Here is a 16,726-nt window from a genome sequence, read left to right on the forward strand (position 1 = left end):
AGGACTCAGTACCTTTTCGCAAATCAAGTTGGTAGCATCTGTAGTGAAGACCAGCCACTGATTTCACTATTCTCATACCAATTTTATCACCCATATATACATTAGATAAAAATGAACTATTATTTCATTTCTTAGGCTGACGTATTTATTTTTTATTCTGTTTTTCCCCCTCTCAAACAGTGCAGTGTAACTTTTACAAAAAAAATCTCAGAGTCTATGAATTTATTTGTAATCATTTTAAAACATCTGTATATGGTGACAGAACACAGAACTTCGAAAAGGGAATCTTGGACACTGGGTGGCCCCTTGTAATTACAAACGAGCATAGATATTATTTTATAATTCATTTCACGCTGGCTAATGAACAACTCTGAACACAAAGCAGTACATTTTTCTGACTTCTCATTTTCATAAGGCCTTCGATGCTGCTTTAGCTACCATTTATATCCAAATTCATGACTCACCTCTCCCACTGTTCTATGTACTGAATTCCTTAGAATTTTATATCCGGTGACTTATATTCTTTAAAACTTTTAATTTGTATTTTTTTTAAAGGAAAATTTTTCCAATGCCTGTCAATTTTGAGTTGATATCTATTAAATTAATTGGTGGTTAAGTAATAGAGGTATTAATGGAGGAAGCATTCACCCTTGAATAAATCGTAATAGGTGACCTTACATTCAGAATTAATTTCACGTATGTCATAGTTATAAATAAAATATAGGTTAAAGTACAATTACCATACAGAACATCTGTTTGTTGATGTTATAAATATTTTTATATTCATGATACACAAGTATATCAAAAGTACTTCCATTCTGAAAGGTATATTGTTTTTTTGTCAAGTCACAGGCATCAAATGTTCTTCAGAATTATTCATGTAATTTCTTAATGGAACAGATTCCCAAGAGGGACTTGCCTGCTAAACTGCCACTATAGGCTGCTGAGCCCAACATTTAGGGTATATCTATACTTAAATGGCTACAGTGACACAGTTGCAGCGCTTCAGTATAGACACCACCTACACCGAGGAGAGGGGTCCTTACGCACCACTGGCATTTACAAAACACCACCTCTGTTGATGTCTAATCCTGCAAGCACCTAAATTCTCAAGGCGCCTAAAATTCTGCTGGTGAGCATGTGCACAGCCACCTCAGTACTGATATGCTTGAGCAGCTTGCCGTCAAACTCATGCCTAAGCCCCAGTAGGACTCACAAAGTAGGGTCTCCCTTCTCTACTTTGCCTATGGGATCCAACCTGGTAGAGCTCAGAGGCTGCCTTAGAACATAAAGTCTGAAATGGATCAGGCCCCACGCAATATAGAAGATGCAGTGATGATGGTGTTCTCCCTGTTACCCAACAGACCAGTGGATAGAGTACTCACCCAGGATGTCGGAGACCCAGAGTGAAATCCCTCCTCTGCTTGATGTAAAGCAGAGACTCACCTCTCAAGTGAGTGTCCTAATGACAGGACTATGAGTACTCTGGGGTGAGTTGCTCTCGCTTTCTCTCCTGTCAAAGATGTTCCACTTTGTATAAAATACTTAAATATTTATCTTACCCCATATCACCAACTTTGTGTGTGCAACATCTGAAACTTAATATGGTGATGTATGTCTCAGACACATTTTCAATTAGGAGCTGTTGGCAGCTGATAAGTTAGAGTAGCCCTGAGGCTTCTCTAAATTATTTATCCTAGCAATCGTTTCACTCAGGATTGTGGGGAGCATAGAGATGGCTTGAATCCACATTTCCACATTCCTCCTACCTCCCCTGCCATGAGGAGCAGTGATGGAGTACAGTTCAGGATCAGGACTTGTCTTTTTTAATGTAAAAAACCCCCTTTTTTTACCTTAACACATGCAAAACATTTTGAATCTTATGAGTTTTTTTAAAGCAAAAAATATTCAGAATTAATGTACAACTGTATTGTTGGATAAACTATTAATTTTCACAAAGGTTTCAGACAAGATGTAGAAGCAGATTTTTATGCTAGGCTATAGTCATTAGCAGCAGGAACATCCATGGGAACATAGACACATAAATGTGGGGATTGAGGGTTGATGTTTTATATTATCACAACAGAAATATGTTGAGATGAGCTACAAATCAAATATAAAAGCCATACAAGTTGAACAAAGTGCATTCTTTAATTCTTAGTTCATACCAAGATCCTACATGCATGCAAAATTTTGTGCAGATTAAATCCTATTTCCTGTGTGCCTGTCTTAAATAGGGCTAGAATTGGAAAAACAAAAGTAGAGGTATTCTCTCAGCCTCTGCTTGTAAAGCAAACTTTGCATGTTTGTTACACCAGCATTAGTTAGGCTCCCTAAAATGAAAGAGGAAAATTTTAATTTAAAATGAAAGACTCATAGGGCCAGATCCAAAGCCCCTTGAAGTTAATGGGAATCTTTTAATTGATGTCAGGTGGTTTTAGATTAGGCTCATTGTTAGCCAAATAAAAAAGAGAAATGGTTATCTACTGTTGTTGCCCAACTACCTACATTGGTCTTTGGACTCGTCGGGGCTGATGCTGCTGTTCCATCCAGTGGAATGGATTAAACTATGGAACAATAACAACCACCCAAAGCTGTACTTTCTCAGTTGGAGCCTGGTCTCCCACTGAGGTTGCCTGGTCCAGATCTGTTTTCCTGCATGGCTTGCATTCAGTGAGGCTCCAGTGCCCCTTGACACTCCCCCAGGTTTAGCTCCTCCATGCTGAGGCTCTGATACTCCCTGGCCTCTGCTGAACATGACTCACCCTTGGTGATTCTTAGATGCTTCCAAGCTCTTATGGGCTTTGCTTGCTCTTAATGCAATATGTCTAATGCCCCTTTGGGATTGGCAGGCTTGTAGGTTTCCCAGTTGTTGCTGTGCCTTGAGGTTGCTACTTGTACAGATAAACCCTCTGTGTTACAGGGACATTGCTGTTCCTGCCTATGCCTGATGCCCTTTTGGGCAGAAATGCTTGTTACTGCTGCATTACCTAACAACCAGCACTCATGGATGGCTGCAGGAGCCAAGCCCAGGGGAGCTGTGCAAGTGTTTGGCTCCTACCGGAAGCAGTTGGCAGTAGCAGATGAGGTCTCTCTCTAGGGACCCGTCAGATAGGTAAGAGCTGGGCTTATAGATAGGCCAATTACATATGTATTTAATATCACTGGGCCTCTAATTGGCCAGAGGTGTGGTTGACAATACAAGATGGCTGCTGAATGGGAGCCAGACAGGAATTTGGCTCCAGGAGTGAAGTAAAATGTCAGTTGGCCCAAAAGAAGTGGGTTTCCTCTTAAAAGATGCAAACAAAAATAGGTACACTGTGTTGTAAAGGAAATGTTACAATATTTCAAAACCTGTATCCCCCTGATATAGGAGTTGTAGGAAATGGAACTCAAGGTATTAGAAACAGCTGCTTATCAACAAACTGTATTTACTAGTATGAACAAATGTAATGACCCTCACCTTGGTAATCAGTGGAAAGTGAACCAGAAGGCCTCCAGAGCTAAATCATGAACCTTTATAGTTTGAACTAGGAGTCAAGGACTACAATCCCTAAATGTGAGCTGTAGCAGCCACATCCTCCTGGGATCTAAGCACAAAGGAGGATATGTAATATATATTGAATAGTGGGTTACTTAAATATCTTGTAAATGTTTAGGGGCCTAATTATGCTGAAAATTCACTGTGTATGGGCCACACAACCAGGCCTTTTTCACCTGCTCTCCTGTTCATTGAGCACTAGAGTATTGGGTTCTCATTTAGCTATTAAATGGCTTTTACACTCTTAAGTTCAGCATCTTCAATGGAAAGAAGTAGGTGGTATGCCATATTAGAATCAAGATGCATTTACCGAAGTAGGGTGCACCTTACTGAAATCAGTGGTGCACTTTTTTGAAACCAGTGAATTAGCTTGTATGTAATAAACTAGTTTTATTCATGCAGCTGGAAGACTTAGACCACTACCTTATGTAACTGAAACATATAGTACAAATCTCAATACTGACAATTATATGTAGAGAACAGCAATCACCATAAAATGTATCTGCCTATGCAATTTTTTAAAAATGAATTACATTTCAAGTTGGTATTGTACAATCAGATTAAGTATTTGGGGATTTAAATTGGTTTTTTTTAACTAAGAATCAATCTTAATCTTGTAACAACAAACCAAAATAGTGTTTGTATTTTACCTTTGTCAAGTTTACAGTTTTTTAACCCAATGATACATGTTTTAGCATTTATTTGCCTCTCTTTATTAATTAATGTACATCACACATAAAAATGCTATGTTTTAAAAGAGTGAAGAAAGGAAACTCGCTGTAATTACTTGATTAATTTGAATACTGTCAAATTTGGCAGTCATACCTACAATGCAGAAACAATCCTGTAACTGTTTGCCATCCCCCCACTACACTGACTGACTAAGAGGGAGTTTTCTCCTCTTCACAATAAGAGGAAATCTCATTTGTTAGACTAAGACTTTTTTAATATTCTCTTCTTAAGCACTACTTAAAGATAAATCACAATGCCAAACACTGGTTTAATGGGGAAAAAGCATGACCGAACGTGGGAAAAATGTACAATTTGATAAGATGAAGATCATTTTCTTCATCTCCATTAGTTTTATGTAACCTATTTTTTAAAAAAAGAATATTGCAGTTTGCTTTGTTGAACTGAGCCCAAAGTCCCTAAAGTGTGTTTTCAAGAGGCTTTTCATGTTTCATCTTTATACCACAATGGAACATGAAATCTTGTAACTAAATGATTCTCTATCTGCAATACTGCAGTGGGTTTGACCGTTCCCTCTTCACCCTTGTCCAAAGTCATCTGTTTTGTTCCTTCTGACAGTTTAAAATACAAGGGGGAAGATTAGGGGATTTGGATCTGATATCCGCGTCCCAGATCCTATACCACTGCGATTTATGGGAAGTTTTCCATTCACTTCACTGAGCATAGGATCAAGCCCTGAGTGACTGGGTAACATGTCCATAAGCTTTGTGAATTACTGTGATAGAATATAATGAAAAAATAAGGGATAAGCAATGTTTCTCAGCTATGCTTGGCTGGCCTATTTCTAAATTAAGATGATATAAGCTAATATTATTTTTTAGTCAAATGTCTAAATACTCTAGACATATTATATTGACTTGTATAAGAGATTGGAATCAGTTTAATACTGAACAGGCTCACATTTGCAGGAAGAAATCCTAGACTTGCAATGGACTGTATCTGATTGTAGGTCCTTATCCATTCAAATTCTATGATTCTCTAAGATGAATGAAATATTTCTATATTTGTTTTTGTTCATACTATCTTTTTCAATTCTTATTCACGTGGCTAACTAAGCTACGTAACTGATGCAATTCTTCACAGAAGTGCACTGAAGCTACTATCTAAATGTATCAATATTTTCTATCTGGCAATATTCAGAATAGCGGCCGTGTTAGTCTGTATCCGCAAAAAGAAAAGGAGTACTTGTGACACCTTAGAGACTAACCAATTTATTTGAGCATAAGCTTTCGTGACAGCTCACGAAAGCTTATGCTCAAATAAATTGGTTAGTCTCTAAGGTGCCACAAGTCCTCCTTTTCTTTTTATCTGGCAATAGGCACTTTAAATTAAATTTAAAAAATTATGTGGAGGAAGGGTGGTCATTTTTAAAAGGGCACAGGAGTGGAAACCAGAAGGCTGGGGTTTCATTCCTCGTGGGCCCTTGGAAAGTCATTTATCCTCTGTGTGACTCAATTTCCTATTCTATAAAATGGAGATGATTCACTCTTATGACAAGGGATTAACTTCGTAATGCTTGTTAAGGATTACTTTATTAAGGCGTGTTAAAGCACTTTGAGATCCTGGGCTGGAAGATGCCATAGAATGCAAAGTACTACTTTTAGTATTGGCTTTGTTGAGGTTTGTTTACAGCATGTTTTGCCCAGTCATGTGACACAGAGTTTTCTAGAGTACTGTGACCCATTTGGATAAAATGAACAAAAAGAGGAAAATATTGTTCTATAGCAGATGCAAAAATAGAAGCAAGACAATAACAAACATTTTATAAAGCTGATTAACTTTTATTTATATGGCAATATTTCAGCTATCACTATCCTCAGTCCACAATGTTACAATAGGAAACTCTATTTAAACTCCCATTTTATTCCAGGAAACTCAAGTGAATTCTCAACGGGGTGACTTTGTGGCATCTTCTTACAATAAGAAGAAGTAGAGAATTAAGCACAGAATTGCACGTGTGATAGATAATGTGATTTACGGGCTTAAATGTTCTGTTGGAGTGTTGTGGGTGGATGAAACTAAACACACACTTAAAATAAGGATTACAGAACATAAAAGTGCCATACAAAGACAGGACAAAATATCACCTGTGGCCATACATTTTGTTGATGAGAAACATGAGGTTATATCCAGGAGGATTTTTTGGAATGTGTCACGTGGGAAAGCAAAGTAGAAGTAGTGACAAGAAAACTGAGAAGAAAATCCTGTGGGTCCTTGAAGGGCAGATATTCAGTGGGGAATTCAGACTTCATTGAGAAGGGCTGTGAAACGGAAAGAAGAATTTTGATCCATTATCCCTGGAGGAAAAGAGTAGGGAATAGAATTAAAGTGTAAAGTATATGTGTCCTAGACACACAAAATATCAATCCATGTAAAGATGGAAATAAATTTCAGAATACATATCAGCAATTTAATGGTAAAACACATTGCATGGATGTTCTAATTATCCCAAAATAAGGTGTTTTATCAGGGTTAAAGTTACACTCAAAAGAAATCCAAATCCAATAATGTCAAAATGAGTAGTTATGGCACCCAAACAACCTTAACGTAGTGTCAACATGAGGGGAGAAAATATGAAGGAAAATAAAAAAGTCTTCAAAAATCAGTTCAGTCTAATCTGGGACCACAAACACCTGAATCATAATCATATAGCTCTTGCATAGCATCACATCGAGGTAGAGCTACAGTTGCGTGGGTTTGTTAATTGAGCATTTCTTATAACGTTTGAACTTCCAGAGTATGTAATCCATGATTTTGGGATAACTACAATATCCCTGTAATGTGTTTTATCTTACTGGCATGTACTTTGATACTTAACTCCATCCTAAATAACATTTTTGTCTAGGAATATATCCTGGAATAATTCCTTACTTATATTTTGTACGCATTAATTGATGTCCGATGCTATATACTGGTTGTGGTCTAAATTTAGCAGGATAAAATGGAAGGGAAGGATTGGTTTCTGTCACTGTTATACTGTGGTCTGAGGGAGGATAAGGGTAATTGAAATGAAATATTAGTAATTTCATATTTATATTTGTATAAATAGTGTCCACGTACTTTTACTTTGTGTCACTGTAAGCTTTGGTGAACAAAAAGAAAAGGAGTACTTGTGGCACCTTAGAGACTAACCAATTTATTTGAGCATGAGCTTTCGTGAGCTACAGCTCACTTCATCGAACAGTTATCCACCAGAACTAAGAACACCATCTTTCAGATTGTTTGCTGAGAAAATAACTATGATTTGGAGCACTAACCTCTTCAGTTTTAAAAAGAGAGTGCACAGTGTATGAATGCCTTATGCACATATGTGGTATTATTCATAAGTTCCTGGAACCCCCCAAAAAGCAGTCAGACTCAGGATACAAAGAAAGCTTGGAATCCGTTTTAGCTGAGAGAAAAGAGGCTCATTATTACACTGACTCCCAATTTCTTTTATTCAGAATGGAAATCTGTTAAGTAGCACATACGCTGCCAGATCCTCAGCTGGTGTAAATCCTCTTCATGGGCTTCAATGGGGTTATGCCAGTAAATCAATATTGACACATTTAGAAGGAGAATGAGAGAGGTCTGTAAGAGGTTTTAGAAATCTTTGTACAATCATTTGCCGGGAGCAGGGGCGGGAAAGTTGAAGGTGATGTATTAGCAGGAGAAGATAAAGATGATAGTAACTAAACAAACAAAAAATAGCTGGAAATTTAAAGGGAGATGCATTGAAATATTGTCTGTGACTCTGGCAACAATGCCTTCAGAAGAAATTGAATCTCATTCTTTCATTTTTTTTTAAAGATTTGAGATGAAAGGACTCAAAATACAGCAAAATGAGGTTATGGAAGAAGAATCTGACTGAGAACTGGAGATCCAAAAGATGGCGTAAATGGACACAAATAACTAGACAGAACTAAATTAGACTCATTGATCAAGTACATCTTGTCAGGTCATTGTCACATTTTTCTGCTGTCTGTGATTCAGAGTGACTCAGAAGTACAGGTATTTGGGATCTAGAATGTCCTGTTTTTATATGTACAGCATATGGTGAAACAACTTCAAATTATTTTACTGTATAGCAACCTACCACAAGTCAAAAATTTAAAAGTTCAGATATTCTAAAAGAAGGAAATATCCAGAAAACAGTAATTCTGAAAAAAAACTAATGGTGGTTGTCATTTAAATAGTTATTAACTTGCCATGCGGTATGGTGGCAAACCCCCAAATACTGTTTTTTACTTTGGGGCCACATTATGTCATTGGGCAGGGAGATGACAGCTCCTCCCCTTAAGACTGATGAAAATTCACCTAGAACATTGCTTTAAGTTATGGGCACATCAGTACCAAAAAGACAGATGTAGATAGCAGGAAATTCAGCAGAAAAATAAAAATGGGGAAAGATCTTGACCTATGTGGAAAGAAAATCTCTTACTTAGAAGGAAGAAAAAACATCTAAATATATTTAGGTGAGAAAATGATGAATGGAGAGAGAAGTTTCTACAAATAAAGATGAAAACCCAGCTGAAGAAGAGGAAATTTTTTATGGTTGTCCAAGGGAGTAGACCTTGGAGTAACTTGTATGAAATTAAGAAAGGGAAAACATAGACTAAATATCAGAGAATTTCTCAGGCCTCATCATTTGTAAAAATTAATTCTTGGACAGTGGTGGAAATGCCATTGTTTTGGATTATTTTATAATGGGCAATATAACACAGGAGAATATAGTGAAGGAAACCATTCTGCATCAACAGGGAGATGGACTAGATGACTTAAGAGGTCTTACTTTGTTTTGTAAAGCACATAAATAAGGAACTGATTTAGGATTTTAAGGTCAACCTAGGTAAAGATTTTTTTTCATTAGAAAAAACCGTGAGTTTTTCATGGTGCACAGCCCTCCCAAGCACTCTCTCCCTTGTTTTGGCCCTACATAAGACGTAAGTGCCATAGCTGTCATCTGAGCCTTGGCGTAAAGTACAGGATTATCTTGCTAGATCTTCAAGATCATGCCTAAAATGAGTGGGCTATGTTGAGTTCTGCTGTTTTGAAATATGTAGTGGGGCATTCCTTCTTTGTATTCTTTGGAAGATACTCTGGATACTTTAACAACAACGTATGTTTCTACTCATATGTCTATTTACTAAGTTCACAGTGACTTGTTGGAAATTGGCAGGTATGTTTCAAGTTTAGTGGTCATGAAAAGTATCTAATTTTGGAACACTTCACAGACCAGCTCTAACTATGTCAGTATTGTCTATAAATAGCAGACATGCAAACAGGCTATGCCTGTGCCTCCCCAAAAAACCCAAGTAGAACCAAAATCCTTTACATGTGTTCAAAATAATATGTTGTGCTAATTTCATCCTGAAGTATGTATAAGACTTCCATGAGGACCGGGTCAAATTCAGAGGGGATAGAATTGGTGATGTATGTTGTATGTCATTTATAATTTAAGAGCCATCAGTGACTGTACAAAGAAAATATATCTTGCACATTGAAGACAGATGGAGGTATAAAAGGGAAATAAATTAAGAGGGAATATAATTTTAAGATAAGGGTAATTTGTCATCTCTATTTAAAGTAAACAAACTATGTAAGTTAGGGGCCCATTTTGCCTAAATGACTGAAGATTTAGACCAAGATTTTCAAATTTGAATACTTAAGAAGTTAGACTCCTACATCCATGTTTAGGCACCTAAATTTGGCCTTGTTTTCAAAGGGGTTGATCATCTGTAGCTCCCATTATCTTCACTGAAATTTGTAGGTGCTCAGCGATTTTGAAAATTAGACCATTTCTATTTAAACATGCAAATATTGATTTAGGAATGCAACTGTAGCACCCTGTTCTGAAATTTTTGGCCTCTGCAAATTCTATCAAGTATTACAGTAGAGCAGGATAGAGTGTTTTGAGGTGTCATTGAGTAAAGCAGAATTAATATTTAGGAAAAGCTTTTCTTTGTCACGTTCAAGACAAAGGCAGATATTTGTAGAAACAACTCTGCAAGAGAGGATATAGAGTAAACATAGCTTCCCAAATTCAGTACAACATCATTAATCCAAGTAGTAGGTTGAGATATGCATAAAATATTGAGGGTTTTACAGTTTTTGCTTTTCGTTGCAACAACTGTAGGAGCATGTGGCTTTTATTCTAGAAACTGAATATACTGGACAAATATTGTCACAACTACAATTTCATAAGTTAGTAACTTGCTGATTTGCACATAACATGAAGAAGAGACTACTACCTTTTAAGACTTGCTTGTAGACTCTAAGTGGTTTTAAATGTTGTGTATATTTGATTTTCTATTATACAGCTTCAGGACTGGAGTCTCCAGTCGCCAAATTCATTTAAACTTAAAGTGGCCAGAGATTTGTACTAGAGAATTCCCACTGAGTAGGGGGATTCTCTGCTGACATAAAGTTTGTGGAGGTAGCTCTGCTGCATCTTCTGGTGCTGCCTCCTGTACTGGAATTTTGCTGACTGGTATAAGGCAAAGAGTAAGGAAAAGGGTCATGTCCGAGAAGAAATGACGGAGTGGGGGGTAGTTTAGTGAGGCCTCGCTACTGGAAGACATCCACCTCTCTAGTTTTAGCATAAGCCAGGGCTGAGTGGCTGAAAATCAGGGAGCGCCCTGTTAGCACACCCTCTGCAAGGCCCATGAGCTCTCGTCAGAGGCAGTGAAAAACAAAGCTTTCAGCCTTTATTATCATCATGTATACTCAACAACACACACAGGCTTCAATAAGGTTGAAGCCCAATTGTGCCAGGCACTTTACTGTCCTATTAAATTACAGTAGAAGAAACACGACATAAGAGGTTGGTGAAACATAAGAACGGATACAGGAGGTGGGCGGGATCATGAGTAACAATAGGATGTTTTAGCAGCAGTAGCTCTAGTCACAATAATTGTGACTTTTTGTGTGCCTAGCTACTATCACTATGGCAGTTTTCTGTATGCATCATGGCAGAGGCAAATTTTAACGAGGGATCTGAAAAAGGATAAGCTGAGGGCTTTGCTGGGATTTTTTCCTAGTGGTAGTGTGAGAAAGGCAGCATCCATGTCTGACGGATCAATTGCTGGGACGATGTTATGATAAGATAATAGAATCATAGAATTGTAGGACTGGAAGGGATCTCAAGAGGTCATCTAGTCCCCTACACTCATGGCAGGACTAAGTATTATCTTCTAGACCATCTCTGGCAGATGTTTGTCTAATTGCTCTTAAAAATTTCCAGTGATGGAGATTCCACAACCTCCCTAGGCAGTTTATTCTAGTGCTTAACCACCCTGACAGGTAGGAAATTTTTCCTAATGTCCAACCTAAACCTCCCTTGCTGCCATTACTTCCTGTCTTATCCTCAGAGGTTAAGGAGAACAGTTTTTCTCCCTCCTCCTTGTAACAATCTTTTATGGACTTGAAAACTGTTATCATGTCCCCTCTCAGTCTTCTCTTCTCCAGACTAAACAAACTGATTTTTTTTCAATCTTCCCTCGTAGGTCATGTTTTCTAGACCTTTAATCATTTTTGTTGCTCTTCTCTGGACTTGCTCCAATTTGTCCACATCTTTCCTGAAATGTGGTGCCCAGAACTGGACATAATACTCCATTTGAGGCTAATCAGTGTGGAGTAAAGCAGAATAATTAATTCTCAAGACTTACTTACAGCACTCCTGCTCATATATCCTAGGTTGATGTATGCTTTTTTTTGCAATAGTGTTACGCTGTTGACTCATATTTACCTTGTGATCTGCTATGACCCACAGATCACTTTCTCTAGTACTCCTTCCTAGGCAGTCATTTTCCATTTTTTGTATCTGTGTAACTGATATTTCCTTCCAAAGTAGAGTATGTTGCATTTGTCCTTATTGAATTTCATCCTATTTACTTCAGACCATTTCTCCAGTTTGTCCAGATCATTTTGAATTTTAATCCTATCCTCCAAAGCACATGCAACCCCTCCCAGCGTGGTATCATCTGCAAACTTTATAAGTGTACTCTGTATGCCATTATTGTGACGGTTTGCCCGCAGGGTGCCACCTGGAACGGGGGTACCATTGAGCCCTCTGACCCACCAGCCTGGGCTACCTCTCTCACTGTGCTGTTGTGAAAAGTTGAAAAGCCCTCCAGCCTGCACTTTCACCAGCATTCAGACAGGTAGAGACACGCCCAGCTGAAGTTACATGCAGGCTTTCTAAACACCAGCCTCCCAGCCTAGGACCCCAGAGCAGTACCATCCTTCCCTGGTCATATCTGGTCATTATATGGGTTTAATACCCGATCTGCCTCTCCCTCAATGTGAAGAGGGCTATGCACACTTGTCGTAACCAAGCTGAGATTTTCCCCAGACCCCTTAGTCAAGTGTACTCTGGGATTAAAACATAAAATACATTTATTAACTACAAGATAGATTTTAAGTAATTATAAGTGATAGCGAACAGATCAAAGCAGATTACCTAGTAAATAAGCAAAAATGCAAACTGAGCTTAACCTACGAGATAGGATATGAATTAACAAATTCTCACCCTGAGTGATGCACAGGCTGGCAGATTCTTAAGGCACAAGCTGCCTTTGATTTGTAGCTTGCATTTCCCAGCTTTTCATACACAGGGTAGAATTCCCTTTGGACTGGGACAATCACTTCCCCTAGTTCAGTCTTTGTTCCTCAGGTGTGTTTTGTAGGGAGAGTGAGGTACCATCCTGATATCATTTCCCCCTTTTATATCTTCTTCCCACTTGGTGGAAAGCTTTTGCTGTGAACTGGGTCAAACAATTCCTATTGTGTAGTGTTATTTCTGAGAGGGTTCTATTGTACACAGTTCCTGGGGTAATCCTTGAGCTTGTGTGCATTTTCACAATAAGCCATTAACATTGTTTGGCCTTTTTTACTGTTGTACCTGAAAAGCTGCTTGTGGGTGTTTTCAACCTCACAATCTGTTTCAACAACACATACATAGCCAAACTTCATAACTTCACATAGAACGATAACACATACAACCCAATGATATATTAATGTTTAGCAGAGCAAGACTTTTGGAATGATACCTCACAAGGCATACTTTGTATAAAACATCCTAATTATGTGATAGTGGTAAATAAGGGGGTGCCAGGGTGTCACAATGATTTAGATATTGAAGAGACCCAAAACTGATCCCTGCAGGACCCCACTTGATAGGTCTTTCCAACTTGACTGTGAACCACTGATAAGTACTCTCTGGGAACAGTTTTCCAACCAGTTATGTACCCACCTTATAGTAGCTCCAGGTAGACGGTATTTTCCTAGTTTAAGAAGGTCATGCTAGACCTTTTCAAAAGCCTCACTAAAGTCAAGATATACCACATCTACTGCTTTCCCCTGTATCCACAAAGTTGTTACTCTGTCAAAGAAAGCTATTAGGTTGTTTTGACACAACTTGTTTTGGACAAATCCATGCTGACTGTTACTTATCACCTTATTATCTTCTTTGTATTTGCAAATTGATTGCTTAATTATTTGCTCCATTATCTTTCTGGGTACTGATGTTGAGCTGACTGGTTTGTAATCCCCCAGGTTGTCTGTCTTCCTTTTTATAAATTGGCACTATATTTGCCCTTTTCAAGTCCTCTGGAATCTTTCCTGTCTTCCATGATTTTTCAGAGATAATTGCTAATGGCTCAGATATCTCCTCAGTCTGCTCTTTGTGTATTCTAGGATGTATTTCATCAGGCCCTGGTTACTTGAAGACATCTAATTTGTCTAAGTAATTTTTAACTTGTCCTTTCCCTATTTTAGCCTCTGATGCTATCTCATTTTCACTGGCATTCAATATGTTAGCTGTCCAATCACTACAAACTTTTGGGGTAAAAACTGAAACAAAAAAGTCATTTAGTACTTCTGCCATTTTCACATGTTCTGTTATTGTTTTCCCCCACCTCATTGAGTAATGGGCCTACCTTGTCCTTGGCTTCCTCTTGCTTCTAATATATTTGTAAAATGTTTTCTTGTTACCCTTTATGTCTCTAGCTAGTTTAATCTCATTTTGTGCCTTTGCCTTTCTAATTTTATCCCTACATACTTGTGTTGTTTGTTTATATTCATCCTTTGTAATTTGACCCAGTTTCCACTTTTTATAGGACTCTTTATGAGTTTCAGATAATTGAAAATCTTCTGGTTAAGCCAGGGTGGTCTCTTGCCATACTTCCTATCTTTCCTACGCAGTGGGATAGTTTGCTCTTGTGCCCTTAATAATGTCTCTTTGAGAAATTGACAACTCTCTTGAACTGTATTTCCTCTTAGACTTGCTTCCTGTGGGATCTTACGTACCAGCTCCCTGAGTTTACAACAGTGTGCCTAGGATGGTAAGTAAAGCTATTTTTTTTTAAAAAAAGGTTTATAAGTAAAGACAAGAAATGTTATAAAATCAGAGTAATGAGTCAGGAAGATGATCTTAGCAGCAGTATTTTGGATGGGTTTGAGGGGGGTGAAGTTGCAGTTAGAAAGGAGAATGACGTAGTAGTCTGGAAATGAGATCATTAGAGCTTGGACAAGAGTTTTAATAGTGTCAGTAGAGAGAAAAGGTCAGATATTGGATTTGCCTAACTTTCTGTGAAAGAGGAATCATAGAAATGTAGGGCTGGAAGGGAACTTGAGAAATCATCAAGTCCAGCCCTCTGCACTGTGGCCGGACCAAGTAAACATCTCTGACAGGTGTTTGTTCAACTTGTTTTTTAAATACTTCCAATGATGAGGACTCCATGACCTCTCTTGGAAGCCTATTCCAGAGCTTAACTACCCTCATAGTTAGAAAGTTTTTCCTAATAGCTAACATACATCTCCCTTGCTTCATATTAAACCCATTGATGCTTGTTCTGCCTTCAGTGGACATGGAGAACAATTTATCACTGTCCTCTTTATAACAGCCCTTAACATATTGGAAGGCTGTTATCAGGTCATCCATCACTCTCCTTTTCTTAGGACTAAACAGACCCAGTTTTTTCAACCTTTCCTCATAGGTCTGGTTTTATAAATCTTTTATCATTTCTGTTGCTCTTCTCTAGACTCTTTCCAATTTGTCTGCATCCTTCCTAAATTGTGGTGCCCAGAATTGGACACAGAATTCCAGCTGGGCCTTTACCAGTGCCGAGCAGAGCAGGACAACTACCCCCTATGTCTTTCTTACAACACTCCTGTTAATATACACAAGAATTATATTAGCCTTTTTTTGCAGCTGCATCACATTGACCACTCCTATTCAGTTTTGGTTCACTGTAACCCCCAGATCTTTTTCAGCAGCACTGCCACCGAGACAGTCATTCCCCATGTTGTAGTTGTGTGCAGAGAAGGAAGATAGTGTGAAGTCAGTAGAGTAGTGGAGAGGAGAGCTTAGATTTGAGTCCTGCAAAACTCAAGTTGTTGCTGTGCAGCAGCAATTTTGCTTTTAAAACAAATCTCCAGTGAAACCATCTTTCCTTTGTGTAATAGGGTCTAACTGAATATACTGCCCTCTAGGAGTTCTCAGAAATTAGATGACTTCTCAGGTAATTTTGGTTTACTTTGGTATTAACAAACAAATTTATGAGATGGATTAGAAAGTTTACTAGGTTTCTTAATTTTTCTGAGTAAAGTAATGAAAGGCAAACATTATTGCTTTGGACAGAGATTTAATGACGGAATGATGGCATATCCTCTAGTAACTATAAATCCTATAGCAGGTAAATGAACTTACCTTTTGTTGAATGCAATGCCAAAACAAACTCAGTTGAAGTGGATGCCTATTTCCCCATCGGATTTATTTTATCTGAAACTGAGATAATAAATTGTTGAAGTGAAGCCAGAAAGACAATCAAGGTAATCACAATGCCAGACCCTTAAACAATTAACTTCTTCTATTATATATAAGTTCATATTTGGCTGATTAATTGACTTTAATATATTTTGATGTTTTATTCATATTACACCTTTTGATTATGGCTATCCTGACAGGAATAAATGGGTTCACAACATAAGAAGCTGATTAAATGGCAACCTGGATACAAATAAACCTCAAAACATAGAAACGAAATATTTAACTCTGCTTGAACTAGTGTATTGTAGCCCTTTTTACACTGCAGCTAAAAACTGATATAAGAAAAGAAGCTTCTAAATACAAGCACAGGACAATTATTGTGATCAGTCATCTTCTCAGCGTATGAGAATATATCCATATTTTCAATCAATAGGTCATTTTTTAAAGCTTTTCCTGTGCCTAACCAAGACTTTGCCATTCCCTTCTGGAGTAGACAGTTGTCAAAGATTCACCTGGCAGTCACAGGATATTATTTCATTAATTTCTAGTGCCTATCACCATGGGTGTTTCCATTACAAAAATAAAAACAGCAATTATGTATGCCTTTTTGCAAACTTAAATAAATTGGGCCCTTCATCATGCCATGCCTTAGGTTCTGATAGACTACAAAGACAAATGTATTCTAA

The 16,726-nt window shown here is 37.9% G+C and overlaps 1 long non-coding RNA gene across 1 annotated transcript in view; it reads right to left on the reverse strand.

Annotated features, from left to right (window-relative positions):
* Window positions 1-5,724: 5,724 nt before the first annotated feature.
* LOC140910543 (uncharacterized) overlaps window positions 5,725-16,726 on the reverse strand; it is a 30,786-nt gene continuing 19,784 nt past the window's right edge. The window contains exons 4-5 of the long non-coding RNA XR_012158641.1: window positions 15,981-16,058; window positions 5,725-6,588 (exon numbers count right to left, since the gene is read on the reverse strand). This is a non-coding gene — a long non-coding RNA (uncharacterized lncRNA). The remainder of the gene's footprint in view (window positions 6,589-15,980; window positions 16,059-16,726) is intronic.

This window comes from Lepidochelys kempii, chromosome 4 (assembly GCF_965140265.1).
Source record: "Lepidochelys kempii isolate rLepKem1 chromosome 4, rLepKem1.hap2, whole genome shotgun sequence".
In the NCBI taxonomy this organism is placed as follows: Eukaryota; Metazoa; Chordata; order Testudines; family Cheloniidae; genus Lepidochelys; species Lepidochelys kempii.